Below are 15,619 nucleotides of genomic sequence, written 5' to 3'. Positions count from 1 at the left end.
TTGAATCAGTTTATCCATTTGAATGTTTTTTGTTATAGTTAGTAAATAGTTACATACCGTATGTCTTCACAAAATGGCCGCATTTCATCAAAGCGGCTAATGCTGTTATCAAATACTTTTAAATTTTTGGCACCGTCTTTTTAGCATCGATACCAATAAAATCCAGCTCTATAATCAGAGAAAATATTTTTTAAACTATATCAACTGCTTCTCAGTTTCATCTGTTTGGAAAATAGTGTGCGCTATATTTCGGACCAATAGTTTTGGGAAAAATTTCCAAGGGTTAAGTTGATGCGGTAAAACTAGGTCTAATGATTTAAATGCAGCTCGATTGATTATAGTTACAAGGCGATGAAACGCATAAGAACTGCCTTTAAACACGTGAAATTCCCGCGGGTAAGTTTTTCGATTGTAATAATTGCGTGAGTGGGTGAAATTTAAGCCATTTAATCCAAATTAGAGTATTTAACTCATTTGATTTAACCGTTTTAAGGCATTAATGGAGACGTGTACGGGAATCGCTGTCAATGATACCCTGTCCACTTTGTCATCCAAAACTTTCACACCATGTATTTTATTAGTCAGTTACATATATTTCGACTAGGGGGGGCAGTACTTATAAGGATGGTTTCAGGGAATTTGTGAACGCGGTCCGAAGTCTTCTGTGTCCTTGCGTGAGCATTTCGGCAAATATTCGCCCGCATTGATGTCTCGACAATTGCATTTGAATGAGTCCTCTTCTGCATGGAGACAACTATGACCGCGTTTTTTTACATCAGAAACACCTCAGGCCACCTAGATACCACCCAGAAACACCTAGATAGGGAATCTATTTTAATGGAGGTGTCTTACGGTAAGAGTTGGAAGTAGGAAAGGAAGAGATTGGAAATGATATTGCCCCCCTTGCAACGTGTACCTTTGCGGATAACTTTTTTTCTCCAGAGACTGTAACATAAGGAAAAGACTATGGAAAACGTATGTTTGGAGCGTGGCTATATATATGGAGGTGAAATTTGGACAATCGGAACGGTGGAAAAGGAAATGTTGATGGTTTTCATGGCTTGATGTTAGATGAGAATGCTTAAGATCAGTTGGGTAGATCTTGTTCACAAATGAGGAAGTGTTCAGAGGAGCTGGATAAAGGAGGGGCTTAATGAATAGCCGAAGAAAAATGAGAGCAAATGTGGTACTAGCACTATGATAAATATGATAGACTAGTGGCAAGAGTCATTGGAGGGAAGATAGAAGGAAGGAACACAAGAGGAAGGAGGACCACCTCATGCATTCATCAATCAGATCATGAGAGATATGAGCGCAGCTCACCATGTTGCCAGCTGAAGATTACGGGAAAGAATGGCGATTTGCACCAAACCAGACCCATGGCTGCCAACTGAAGGAGGCAGAAATCACAGTCTTAGCAGTTGTGGTGCGCGTCTAGGTCGGTTGGGAAAAAATTACTGGCAGCAACGGCCGACGACTGTGGTATTGGACGGTGCTAGTGGCGTAACTATGGGGGGATGAGGGGATAGATACCCCCCCCCCCCCCCGAAGCCTTAGAGAAATAAATTTTTTAAAAAGATATTGTCTAGTTATGACATATAATAACTTCATTTACTTATAGTTAAATCTTTATTGCCAATATTATGTGAAAGTGTATTTGCAGGCATGTAATTTTTCAAAAATTTGCCGTTTACCCCTCTCCCCGTCGCCACCCCTGACCATCCCCCCCCCCCGCCCCCCCCCCAAAGCATATTCCTAGTTACGCCAATGGACGGTGTTGTAATCCATTGTAATTGTGAAAAATTCGCAAAATTATTTCTTTGAGTCTCAAACCTGAGAGAAAGTCATCGTCGTAATTCTTAAGCTCTAATCACCGAACGTTTTTATGGGGAAATAAATGTGTAGTCGCAAAAATTTACGCACGACTGACTGAGCCCCGCTAAACCCCGCTGGAGGTGAGCCGAGGTCTGGGGGCCCCTCCAAACATGTCCTTAGCTCTAAGAGTAAACTCTCACGAAAAATATGTGAGAATGCGCCATTAAAACAGATTAAATTTGATACACTTAAAACCTTCATAGTTTTTTCTACGAGTTGTAGTTTTATAGTTATAAAATTTACAAATTTTCTAAAATTGTTTTTCAATTTAATTAGTCAACGTTTAATGTTAAATTAACCGAGAAATAACGCGCAAAACGTAAACGTTTGCATTGGGTGTGTCCGCGCTTTTTCCTCCAGGTAGTGATCATCCAACTTCGCGTCGTAGACATTTACTTTTCACGGGAAAGTTTTAGGGTGGTTTTTATTTTCCTGTCCAATAGGACATGCGCTGCTGAATCTGAAGTTTATAATCAAAGTTTCACGCCGCAAAAAACGGGCCGAAACGTTACTTTTTAGCTTTTTTGTTTGTAGATCGGAATCCATCAGGATATAAGGAATAAGTATTCGGTTTAAAATAAAAATGCATAAAAGTTCCTACCAATTTTATCCCTATCATTTTTTCTACTACGAACCGTTTAGGCTTCTGCGGTATTTGAGAAATGGCGTATTTGAATAATGGCTCATCTTCGCTCAAAAAACCAATTTCCAAATAATTCTTTTCTGAAAATTGTATGGTTCTCTCATTTTTCAATGCACTCCCGACTATCGCGTCTCATTTAAGAGATAGACTGATTAATTTTGTTTCGCCAAGTGTTCAAAAGTACATACCATGCATATAGATTCTTCCTAGGCTCTAGCATGTTTCCTTCAGTGCATTTTCTTCAGCCGGCCGCATAATCGAGGTGCACTCCATGCTTAGATGCGCATTTCCTCACCTATAGAGCCCCGATTTCTGTTCTCTCTTGATGTCGCCTCTCTCCTCCCTCTATTCAATTATGCCTTATTAGGTAATCCTCCGTAGAATTTTCATCTGCGCGGTTTCGATTGGCCTTTGGTTTTCGGAAGCATGTACCTATCTCGCCCGCAACTGTTAGGAATTTTCTGTTCAGCGGCCATCTGTGTTCATTCCTTTTTCTTATTTCCCAATGTACTTGCTTTGGCATTCAATTCTGTCGCCTCTTGCTCTCCGATTTCCTACTCGGTGTACAGTTCTCATAAGTTTAGATTTCTCAGATACAGATGTTTAAACGACATCTCTTGATGAATGTACCCTTAGAAGGGAGGTTATACAATTTATGTAACTAAGTAAATAATTTTTAGCGTAAAAGTTTCTTTTTCAACTTCAACTCTTTTTCTACTTTTTCGTAATTGTATATTTTCACTCAAACTTGTTGTTTTTGACCGAGATTTACTTTAACTTAAATCAGTTTCTTTTTTTCTGGTAACTTTCTCAACTCTGTTCCCGAGCGAGCGTTTTCACCACATAGATACCTAATCCACACTCTACGGCTCTCCCCTACAATGATGGAAATGAGTTTCTGTTAAGGAGCTGTTAATGTTGTTGGATGAGTGTTAGGCGGGGCGAGGGGCTCTCAGAAATTGCGTAGAAAAGTCAAATAACGGTCCCTTTCGTACATTGTTAGATGACGCTCGGTATATCTAATAGCGTTCTTCTGCGAAAGTCGTGAAAACTTGCATCAGTCGGGGAATTGCAGGGGTGATTCATCCCAGAGAAATACTCTCTTCAAAAATGGAAAGGAGACTTCGTTGATTTCCACTAATTTAATTTGTCCATACGACATGTTTCGAACCATAGAGGTCATTATCAAGTACCTCTTGTTACCTTAGTACTTGATAATGACCTCTATGGTTCGAAACATGTAGTACGGACAAATTAAATTAGTGGAAATCAACGAAGTCTCCTTTTCATTTTCGAGTATTAACTTCCACATAGTTGAGCCTAATACAATTGAACGAAATTCATATTTTCATCTATTCGGCTTTCGTCTTAACCTTCCTTAACTGGTAGATTTCAAGTACACATGAATTATAATTAATAGTAGCTTAACTTTGTGGAAATCCTTAATCGTAGGAAATGAAGAAAAAAAAACCTTTGCTATTTCCACATGATAATCCATATGGTACCGACCGTGGTTTCGTTACTGCGTAACATTATCATGATGATAACTTAAAGTGATGCTTCGCTCAAATTGGGTATTTTGTCGTTATAAATGCAAGAAAAAAATACTGAAATTTAGTTCATAAGTTAAATTGTAATCTAAGAAAGCGCCGACGTGTGGATAGAAAATTATGACTTGTTTAGATTTCTTTGCCCCTCGTCTGGTGTATCCACAGTAAAATGTACTAGATTATTCCTGCGCCTTTTCTACTATGAAATTTCCATAACTCCTGAATTAATTGAATTCCACGGATGTAATTCCTATTTTTACGATTTTTCTTCAGAGTACTATTCATAATGTACTATGCACTTGAAACCGTGTGAGAGTCGCGATTTTGGCCGGGGGATAATATTTCCTTCCTCAGCATGGTATCCTGACCATGAGCTGGCCTTAAAAATGTAGGCAAAGTAACTGCCAGAGAATATTTAAGTACCATCATATGCCAACTATCCTGAGGCAATTGCTATGATTCATTTCTCCACTTCAATGTATCAACTCCACGCAGGCGAAGTAATAGTGTAAGAATGTGGCAAGTTTTCAGAGCGTTTTATGAAAAATGAATGTGAAAGCTCTTTCTTACTCCGATTCATAGACAGTCACTTTCAACAGTTTTAGGACAAAGTATGTGGCGCCACTTCTGCTCTTCGAGGAAATTTAGTTTCCCTTACTAATTATGTTGTCATTGACGACGCACCGGAAGTATTTCGTTTGCCCGTGAAGATATATGCACTTCGACGGAGAAATTACTTGCAAAGGTATAATTCTGTTTCCATTTCTGTTGGATTTCATACGCACTTGCCCCGGTTTTCACTGTTGGTGTATATTTTACGTGTCATGTTTTTGCTGCTGTGGTGGCGGTTGTTGGATCGATCGAGTCCACGTCGCGGGAAACTTAGTTCATACCTTTTTTAGATTATTCGATCGTTTTATAGTTCGTGAAAGTTTCAAATCATCTTAATAGTAGGAATAGAAGGAATAATAACTTTACTATTTCTACATGGAGATTTATTGAGACCGACCATGGTTTCGTTACAGCATAACATAGTCAAGGTGTGTTTTGTTTTTTTTACCTGTTTACCTGTTTTACCACTCGCGAAAGATGTCCCCCATAGCTAATCTCAAAAGACCCATAACCAGCGACTGAAGGTGGCGATGGGACCCCGAGCCCTCACCACTGCCATCGCGGGACGCAGGTAGGAATAAGCTTCTCCTCTCCCTCGTCTTCTGCGACCCCCAGAGAGATTTCGCTGGACGCTTCCGACGAAATCTCATCCTCACCCTCCACAACTCCCTCCATCACTGCCTTAGCCAGGACCACCTCCTCCGTCTCCTCCTCCTGGCGTCGGCAGCAGCAAAGAACACAGCACATATTCACTATTAACAATGGCCTAACGAAAACTAGTCCACGACCAAGCAGTTACTTGGGCCAATTGAGGAACCCGACCACTGGTCTCCATAGAAGTCCCATTGTTGCTCAGCGCCAGAGCCTTGAACATCTCATCCATGGCAACGAATGAAGGGTACTTGAAATCAATTGTTGCCTCCGGCGTGATTGAGATCTTTGGATAAACATAAGATAAATATAATATAAAAGGAAATACGGCTATAAAAAAATAATTAATCCTTTGAATAAAAAATTATTTCGTTTTCAAAGCGAAATCCTTCGGTTTTATTGATTTTGTAAAAGTGTTCCCATATGAGACCATCATGAATAATCAGCAGCTGGTTCAATTTAATTTTCAATTAAGTTATTTTATATTAATTATTGTTAGTGGAGGAAATCGACCACAAAAAAACGTTGTTTGATTACTCTTATATTTTTAAACAATTGTGATCAAGGGAGCCGTGATATTGGCATTGTTGCAAAGGGTTGCATAGCACGCGTTGTCAAACACATTTGGAGCTAAACACCTAGTCGGCTGATTAATTATTTTGCTAGACGTATGTCAGCGTTCCAAAAAATCAGCGTGTAATTCTCCCTTTGAGTGGTTCCCACTCTTCCAGACGTATTCCACAATGTGTCTCGAAGCACCACACGCTTATTTTCCCTATTCTTCCCCACATATTGCCTTGGCCCTGGTTTAGCATAATATGATGATGATATCATACATAAGCCAGGTGGACTTTTTTTCGCATATCTGAGAGCCCGGACTGAATATGCTGACTGAGCGTCTAGAGAAATATATAGTACTTCCTGTGGTCGGAAGTATTGGTTGCTTGCCCTAAGTGTTGCTAAATATCACTTTAGGTTCAGATCAGCGCACTGTGATCTGTACAGGGGCGCAGATAGGAATTAAGGCTGGGGGGGTTTAGGTGTAACTAATACCGGGGTGTTTGGGGGTATGGAACACCCACCAGGATAAGCGGTAGGTGCGAGATAAATAAATTGCGGAATTTTAAGATAAATGGTTCAAAATTGTGAGTTTTACGGCTTTCTGAGGGATATTTTATTCATCCATACACTATCCTATCAGTAATATCAATCCAATTAAGTAAAATGGATTAAACTTAAAAAAATTCTCTAAGCTCTGGGGGGGGGGGGGGGGGTTTATCCCCCAAAACCCCCCTCCCCTCGCTGCGCCACTGGATCTGCATGCTCGTCAATAGCCTTTCGGCTTTCTAGTTCCCTTTTCTGCGAATTTTATGGAAAATGCGCGATCAGAATTTTAATACTTACCGGAGAATGAGAGATGGCTGCAGTGAATTCATTTCATGTCTTGTTTTCGATACGGTTTCGCTTGCGCTGAGTCGGAGACCGCTCTCCAATCCCTTGTCACCTGTTAAATGGAAAAGTACGCGGATCGTTAACTTGAAATCTGACTTGTAAGCGAGCAGGGAGCATCATCTTCTACGTGTTGCTGCTTATCTGTTTCAATTTCATCCCTTGTTCACGTGCTTCCTTGGAGACCCAGCATCCGCATAGCAACCCTTGACAATGGCATTCCATCCGAGATGAAGCGCTCTTGCGATATGAATCACGAGTTAAGCCTGGCTAAACATTTTTAACAACTTAATTGGCCCTCCAAAAAGTCATTATGTGGGTCATGGCATGCTTTTTAAGCCGTGTCATTTTCGACAAAATTTTGACACCACCAAGTCCAGAAGTGAGAAAATTCGGCTCCTCGGGTTTGCTTTTAATTGTACCCTAAGTCGGATAAGTTATCTCTCGCTTCGCGATCTTTCTATGATTAATATTTCAACCCCAGCGTCTTTCATCCGCTGAGCATAACAAGTGCGATGCCTGTCTCGTAATGAGCGGTGCCATGTGCGTCCTGTGATCGACGCTTACCATCTATTCCGGTAAATTCCATAGTAGTACCAAAAGGATTATATATAGATTTAATACGTATCATAGTGTACACTGTATACATATTATATCTGTATAAAATACATGCAAATGTCCTTAATATTATTTGTATTATATCTGCTGCCATAATATGGATTTTATATAGATTAGATACGTATAACTCGTCGTAAATCTGTGTATTATACATATCTAATACATGTCTGGTGATCCCTAATCACGCTGTAAGGATATTATTTGTATATTTTAAAGATTCTGGTATTCATCAAGGACAATGGATCATCAGACATGTATAAAATATGTATAATATAAGGATTTGCAAATCTGTATGTACCGATGTATTTCGAAATCTTAAAAATATACAGATATAATCCTTTTGATGCTACCAGGGTTGCTCGGATCCAATTAAAAATTGGAGTGTACAACATAATGCAGGAATAAAGAATGGTGTAACTGATTACCGAAGATTAACCATAGGTTCCTTTGATGCCTTTGTATTAATTTTTTATGCGCAGCATTTCATTTACCACGCGTGGTATAATTTGATTCAATCGAAAGAAGACTTTTGGTTTCGGAGTAATCTGCCCAAGTTTTTTTTGCACATTGGGAATATGGGACGCGAATTGCAAATTTTTTACTATCATTTTATAAATTGCTATGGTTTTGCCATTGCGGAAAGAGAACTTGTTGTTTTAATTGACCTCCATTCGGAATTGTCCTTTGTATTTAATTTGGTATTAATGAGAAGAAACCAAAGTTTCTCTCTCACCCAGTTAGCGCTCTAAATTATTAATCAGCCACTGAAAGACCTGAAGCTTTGAATAATGTAACAAAGTACATGATTAATGGCTTCAGGTCTCACTGATGGAAATGTATCACAGAATAAAATGAAATTACTTTGTTCTATTCCACACTTTATTTTAAATAGCACGACCCGGGTTTCAGCATCTTATTATATCTATCCTTAGAATGATATGCATGAGCAAATTTAGTTTGAATGTGCTTGTTTGTTTGTAGAACTATTTCATCGACATGCCGATGTTTATGAATTTTAACGCATCTGCGGCTTCATTAGTTGTATCTATTGCACAAAGTCTTGCCCCTCAGATAAAATTTATACGTAATTCTTTTGCTCCTAGTCCCAAAAAGAGGAGATATTTTTCTACTTGCGAGACTTTTTCCGATGAAAAAATCACCCTCACCATCGATCCGCCGTTGTCTCCTTTTCTTATAAGGGGCATTAGTTTCAGATGCTGTCATGGGCGTACCCAGCGAGGGTCAAGGGGGGGGGGGGGCAGCTGCCCCCCCAGAAGCAAAAATCGCAAAACCCTTTTAAGCAAAATCAGTACTGAATCGAAACGAAAGTATTCAACAAATTATCTTTAAACCCACGAAGAATGATATGCATTGGTATATGATATGTAACTAAATTAAAGCTATTTTTTTAAGGAAATAATCTCATATACTTAGAAAGCGCTGTTATAATTTTCTTAAAATGTTGGTTTCATTCACCTTTTCCATGCTAAAATGTCACAACTTGGCTTCCCCCCCGCCCTACCCTGTCGAAAAGGAAGCGTTCGGGGAAGTGTCCGGGTAGTGTTGCGGGAGTGTTCAGGAAGCGTTTAACGGTACGTGAACGCTTCCCGGCAGCTTCCCGAACACTTCCTCAACACTACCTGACTGTCGACCCTTCGCTTGCCGAACACTTCCTCGCCACTTCGTGGTTGAAACACTTCCCGGACGTTTCCCCGACACTCCCGGAACGCTTCCGAAGCGTGGGAAACACTTCCTCGACGCTCGCTGGACGTTTCCCCGACACTCGACCGCGACCGTTGTCGACACTCCCCGAACGCTTCCGAAACACTTCCGCGGAAGCGTTCCAAGTGGGCCATAATCTGCTTCCCGAACACTTCCGCGACACCTCCTCAACGCTACCCCAACACTTGCCCGCCACTTCCCGAACACTCCGTCCGACGCTTCCCCAACACTTCCTCAACACTTCCGTTTCGCCTGGGTAGTTATGATCCTGGGTACGCCCTTGGATGCTGCGTCATCAGTCCGCCTGTAATCCTCGCCCATACTTTCCCCTTCATGACGTATCTTCAACACCGAGATCGCGGTCATCGTCCGACAGCTCTTGTGGTACCCTTAGTAGTGCAGTCTTCCTCCGTAGCGTATCTTCACGCCGACAGCACTATAGTAAATAATTTCTGATTTTATATTGTACATAATTATATGGAAGAAATGTTGTAAATCCTATTTCCTCTCTTTTGAATAGGAAATTTATGAAAATAATCATACAATATGGGCACGCTTTTGATATCGTTCGCAGTAAAACTATTTAGGCTGTGGTCTCCCTATGCTGCCGGTTTTTCGCGCAATAATTGTTGCTGTTTGCTCAGCCAACGTCGTCATGACGACGACGGTCCACATTTCATCCCGATGTATATTCTGGGTTGACGTCCAGCTGCCGGCGAGAAAATTTCAATCTCTTCAGCAGAATTGGGTGTGCATCAAAATGCCTGAATTTGCACAAACCGCTGCAAAGGGAACAGAGTAAGTGAAGGAGAAGATTAAACACGTTCAGCGCGGCATGACCCACCGGAGTATACATATATACTCTATGCCACCGGATGGGTCATGGGTTTCCAAGCTCTCTGGGCGGCATTAATTACCCACTGGTGGTCACGCTTGCCATAAGAATTGAAGGAACTTCTGTCCACGTGCCCCATGAGAGCGGACGTTCTTCATCGCCCACGAAGGTGTATTTAATGATGCCAATCCGAGACAGGCTGCTAAAGGGAGGCACACACTTGCGCGAATTCCAACCTACACTGACCCCCAACCACCACACGAACAGATCCAGTGTTGACCAAGAAGTTCCAGCAGTATGTTTGTTACTTAACTGTCATCAGCTGGCGTGCATGGCATTGAGAGCTAAAATAAAGTTTCGTAAGCTACTTATCAGTTTGGTCTATCAGAGAATATGAGAGCCCTTGTGCCATAATCATACGAGCGGTTACCTGTGTAAAGATAAGGAATGGGAATAATTCAAGCTTTTTGACCGCCCTCTACGCATGAAGACGCTGAGAAATCGCTGAATGTTGGTCGTGGGGGGTTTGAATTGACATTTGGTTTTCCTGTCTTATATTCCTGTTTCCTGCTCATATTCACTAAAGCCAATAAGTGGCTCAAGCAAATCGTTCCACGGGATTACTTGGTGGGGTGTGTGAAGGTATGGCACCCTGTTTCTTTAATTACCACAAAATGTCAAATGCAAATGCCATGCCACATGGATGTGTTCTGTGGTGGAATTTTTATTAATAGTGAATATAATATGTACCCAGTGTACATATATTTTTGGATTTCCCTGCGTCAGTTGTAGAAATGGCTGCAGTTTATTCTCCTCTGCCGGATAACTCGTCAGGTGTAATAACCTCGACCACGTTGCGCTGTCTCAATATCTCGATAATGGCTGCCAACAGTCGAAGCTAGAGTCAGTTTAGTGAATTGTTTTGTTTAGTCATGCAATTGTTTATTTGACATTGTTAAATGAATCGCTTGCACCAAGTCTTTCAGGAAAACTTTCCATATATTTGTCACTTTGTGAAAAGTTTCAAATTTCGCCAAGGCATTGATAGCTGCATCGTTCGTATTTAAGACGGCATTTAATCAATCGGGAAATAAAATGTCCTCACGCTGTGATGGGCGAAAGCATTGACGTGCAGTGGAAATTTCCCCTCACTCTAGAACCATTCCAACCACTTTGTAATGGATGCTATTTAGGTCCGGATATCGCATATACCGATATGTGTGAGTGGAAGATTAAATATTATCGATGTGAATATATTGTTTTAAAAAAGCATTTATTCGAATCGGGCTACCGTGATACATGCATGTATTCGAATTGTGAACGTGTCATCATCATTAGTCAACAATCCTAAGATTGGTTTGACGCAGCTCTCCATTTCTCTCTCCTATCCGCTAATATTTTCATAGCTACATATTTCTTCTCTTTTACATCCTTTATAACTTGTCCTATATAACTCATTCGGGGCCGTCCATTGCCCTTTTTCCCTTCCACTAGTCCTTCAACGATTGTCTTCATCAGACCATCGTGCCTCAAAATGTGGCCAACTAAGTTGTCCCTTCTTCTGCTTAATGTTTTTAGGAGGCTTCTCTTTTCTCCTACTCTCCTTAGCACTTCCTGGTTACTCACACGGTCAATCCATTTTATCTTCATCATTCTTCGGTAGCACCACATTTCGAATGCTTCCACTCTTGACTTCTCTGCTGCTGTCAACGTCCAAGCCTCGCTTCCATAGAGAAACATACTCCATATGTAGCGTCTGATGAATTGTTTCCTTACTTCTATGCTGGTATTTCAGCTGTAAGAAGACTTCTTTTTGTAGAAATCCCTCTTTGCCTACGCTATTCTACTGTGTATTTCTTTCTTGCTCCGTCCATCGCTGGTAATTCGGCTTCCCAGGTAAGAGAACTCGTTCACCTCTTCAAGTTTATGCTTTCCTAGGTTGATGTTTGTTTTAGCCTCATCTCTTTTGCTGCAAACTAATATCTTAGTCTTCTTTTTGTAGATTTTCAGTCGATATCTGGCCATTTTCCTTTCCATCTTTGTTAACGTCTTCTTTAAATCCTTCTCTGTCTCGGCTATGACTGCTATGTCGTCAGCAAATCGCAGTATGCTAATTTTTTCTCCGTGGATATTGACACCCAAAGCTTGGTATTCGAATTATTTGGCACTTTCTTTTGTACCCTAAGGTTTTCGCATGGTGTGAATAAAGTTTTTGGTCAGTGAACCCTCAATCGTCACCAATTCGTTTATATTCATCAAAGCTCTTCATTTATTGTCGAAGATAAGGAATAGCTGATCTGGTTCGTCAAAATGTGTGAAACTAGATTTTTTCAAGTTTCTTCGAGTTTGTGGTTTTAATCTCTTGCAATAAATTGTTGTTAATCCGACAAAAGAAGTGTGCACACAAAATATGTGTTTTGAGATATTCAACTCCAAGTCTTTCCTCACATTTTCTCCGAGTGATTACCTCTTGCATATGATAAGACTACTTTTACTGCCTCTATACGTTAAACTCCACAGGTATCCCCATTGTTATCAGAGGCGTAGAATACCAGAAAAACGCCTCATGGTTTTTGTTTTACGTTTATAATTTATTAGCATCATCGACTTTAATATGCAGCTGTCAAAGGTAAAGCTTGACTTAGCCCTGATGATTGAAAATGTGTTTTCTGAAGCGTAAGGGAAGAAGTGGCCACGCTAATAGTGTAAAAACATAAAGTGGAGTTTTTCTCGTGGGAGAGGCAGGAAGAAAATAGGCTTTTTCAGAGAGAAATAAAGGGAGCTTATTGCGAATTGAAGAGTCAATGAAGGAAGGGGAGGCTGCCAGAATACTTCGTAAATACTCCATGGAAACCTACATTCAGAACACTATAATAATAATAATAATGATGATAATAACAATGATAGTAAGCCTTTGTAATATTCTGAGAAACGTAATTATGCGCATTTCGCCTAACAGAACTTGGCCTCCTGCACTTCCTGTCATCGGTTCTCCAGATCTCATCGGAGCGCTATCCACAACGTACAAGAAAATGAGGAAAATATTAGGAGTAACTGCATCTTCCAAAATTGACTATAATTTAATTTTTTATAAAATTTGTTCCATTTTTCAAAAATTCATTAATATTCATTATCACTTCTATAAATATTTAAAAAGGAGACTTTTCTTATTTCTTACGGAGATATGAAGTTTAATGTGAAGACGCTGACGTAGAATTAAAATTTCATTTACTACAGTGCGATATATTGTAAATCGTTGCGTATTTAAAAAAATAAATTCTAAACCTTTAAAATTTTTGATAGAGAATCAACATCAATTTTCCTGTATTCTGAGCTGGATACCCTAAACAAAAGAGCGATGCGATATTTGAAATCAAGCGAAGGAAAAAGATATTCACCCGGTGGAAAATATAAGAGAAATTCTCTAAATGTGGTGTTCTACCCATCTAATACAGAAAGACTTGATGCTTTCGTTCTGAAATGAAAAGAAGATGAATTTTTAAATTTGGCTTAAATCTGTTACCTCAAGGATCAATTTACCAATTTTCTTGTCGAATTTGGATAGAAGGACCCGTAAGTATTCTCGATATGTATCTTTTCAATCAATGGACATCAATGATCGCTGAATTTTCAATTGTATGGGAGTATTGCGGGATAGTAGATCTCAAAGTTGAAAACATTTATCAGTCATGTTGCAGTTGTTTGTAATCTTGGCACCAGTCATGCGAATACGACTCCGACGTCTGACGGCCTAATTTATAATTCTTCATTCAGGGCAAGCGGTTCTGTGTCCTGTGAATTCCGTCAAAATGAGAGTGATTGGCATTTGATATGACCGCAATAAATATCAAGTTTTGCAACCTTTGACCAGATGCTGTTTATTTAAATCGCCCGTTAATTTGAATAATTCATAAAAATATCACTGGGATCTCGATTTTTTCTATGAGGGAATGGAATTGCGTTAACATGCTAGGCTTCACCCGAAAGGCAGGACATCACATTTAGAGAATTTTTCTTTACTTTCCATCAGGTATATATCTTTTTCCTTCGCAGCATTTCGAATATTACATCGCTCTTTTAATTAGGGCATACTGTCCAGAATACAAGACTATTGATGCTGATTCTCTATTATTAATTTTAGAGGTTTAGAAATTGAATTTTTTAATTATGAAATTAACAGCCGATTCGGCCTTTGAGTAAAAACCTGCTGCGTTAACAAAAAAAATATGTAAACATGATTTGGAAACAAAATACCAAACCAAATATTTATGTATAAATAGAGAGCCAATGCCTGAAAATAATTTGTGATGATGAGGATGTCGAGTAATGTCGAGTCTGGCACTTAGATGTGTAGTTCATCAGCTGTTACTGCATTGGTATCTTCCTGGAATTGATTTTTCTTCCATCATTCGAACGGAATGGAGTGTCTTTATTTTCACAAATATAACTGTAAAAAGTTTGACTTTACCATTCGTCGTTATCAAAGCTCTTACTTACTTAATTTCGTTAGTTGTCATTTTTCAAAGTAAATGGGGTTTTATGTTTAATGGTTATTAGTTTCGTTTCAAAAACGTGTGATTTATAGCTTGTAGTCGGCTAATGGGTAATGCGCTAGACATTAGTGTCTACTTTCATCGGGATCGGTTTTTGCGTTGGCAAGTTTTATGTAGATTTTCCTCTGTACCTCGCGCCCTTCTTGTAAGCTGTGTGGATGGCACTGCAATTACAATACTCAATCCATCGTATGGGAGTTAAGCTAATGCTCCCGTGTCGCCTTTCGTTAAGAAGAGTAGGATATCGCCACTTGTGAGCTAGGTATGCGGAGGGCGCTTCAGGTGCAGTACTCCGTCCGTCACATGAGACGTTACGCTGATGTCCTCTTGGCGCCTTTCGTTAAGATATCGTTCGGATAGCGCCGGCTCTTTCCCTGCACACTTACACCTGCTCTCCAAGCGCAAACGGCGTTATGTAGCGGTCGCCTCTTGCAAATACAGTGAAGTACCTCACGACGACAACGGGGTCGATCATCCTTTACCCTCGAAGCGGCACATATTATTCACTATGCCACCGCGTATGATAGGGTGGTTTCATATCATTTTTTTATTGCCTAAATCGAAAGATTATTTCTCCTGGAGTACGCATTCTACGCTTTTAGATTTTCTAATGACGATATCTATTTTTCGCGATTAAATTAAAAGAGAAATTTTTCAAGCGCGCGAAAACGCGACGGATAAGTAGGAATGATGGGAAAACTCCGTGTGACGCATTTCTGGTTCCCGCTGCCTCCCTGTGACGTGACCTTGAGGCGAGGCTTTGAGCGCTAATACGACGCAGGCTGCTTGCAGGTAGCAGAGTACCCTACTAGCAGGTAGCGCTTGGCTTAAGTAAGGATTATTAATACCTCATTAAACGAAGAAAACTTTCCGACTTTAGCCAGTTTGAATAGGTGATTATTAAGATATGTTTCCCTGAGCTTTGTGACTCATGCATGCATTGGTAATCTCAGACAATGTAAAACTCATATCTACTCCTATAGAAACTAGGTCCCTGTGACGTCACGTGGAGTGGCATCGCATGGGCGCCAATCTGGCCTTTTTCAAATGAGGATAAATCGACCATTGCCATTCGTCTAAACCGGTATTTCTAAAACCAAATAATTTGTCT

Source organism: Ischnura elegans, chromosome 8, assembly GCF_921293095.1.
Source record: "Ischnura elegans chromosome 8, ioIscEleg1.1, whole genome shotgun sequence".
NCBI lineage: Eukaryota > Metazoa > Arthropoda > Insecta > Odonata > Coenagrionidae > Ischnura > Ischnura elegans.
This window is presented reverse-complemented; position numbering follows the sequence as displayed.